We start from the raw sequence: 407 nt of genomic DNA, 5'->3' as shown, positions 1-407 counted from the left end.
GCTCTCAGACTTGTCACTAGCTTTCAAAGAGTCAGAAGTTTTAGGAACTGCAATGATTACTCCTGCATGCAGCACCAAGGCGGGCAATCTGTGGGGACCTACTTGGAGGCCACTGTAAAACCTCTTGTCTTCCTGCAGCTGGCCAAGAAGCAATAACATATAGCTTCCGCTTCTTGTTTGCTTTCCAAATCTCATCTGAATGCCTTTCACTGACTGGCAGGAACCTGAACTCCACTGGTGGATTTCCAACAGACAATCTGGCACAGCCATTCATCAAATGAAGAACCTAACTATTTTCTTTTAAGGGGTTGTCTGCTAATCACATCATACCTGCTCTTTGAAGACAGTGGGGACTTGACTGGAGCAGGTTCCTAGAGGGAATATTTAATCTGACAAAAGGTAGATCT

The sequence above is a fragment of the Neophocaena asiaeorientalis genome, unplaced genomic scaffold (genome assembly GCF_003031525.2).
Source record: "Neophocaena asiaeorientalis asiaeorientalis breed wild unplaced genomic scaffold, Neophocaena_asiaeorientalis_V1.1 scaffold106, whole genome shotgun sequence".
Classification (NCBI taxonomy): Eukaryota; Metazoa; Chordata; class Mammalia; order Artiodactyla; family Phocoenidae; genus Neophocaena; species Neophocaena asiaeorientalis.
Note: the sequence above shows the minus strand (reverse complement) of the source record.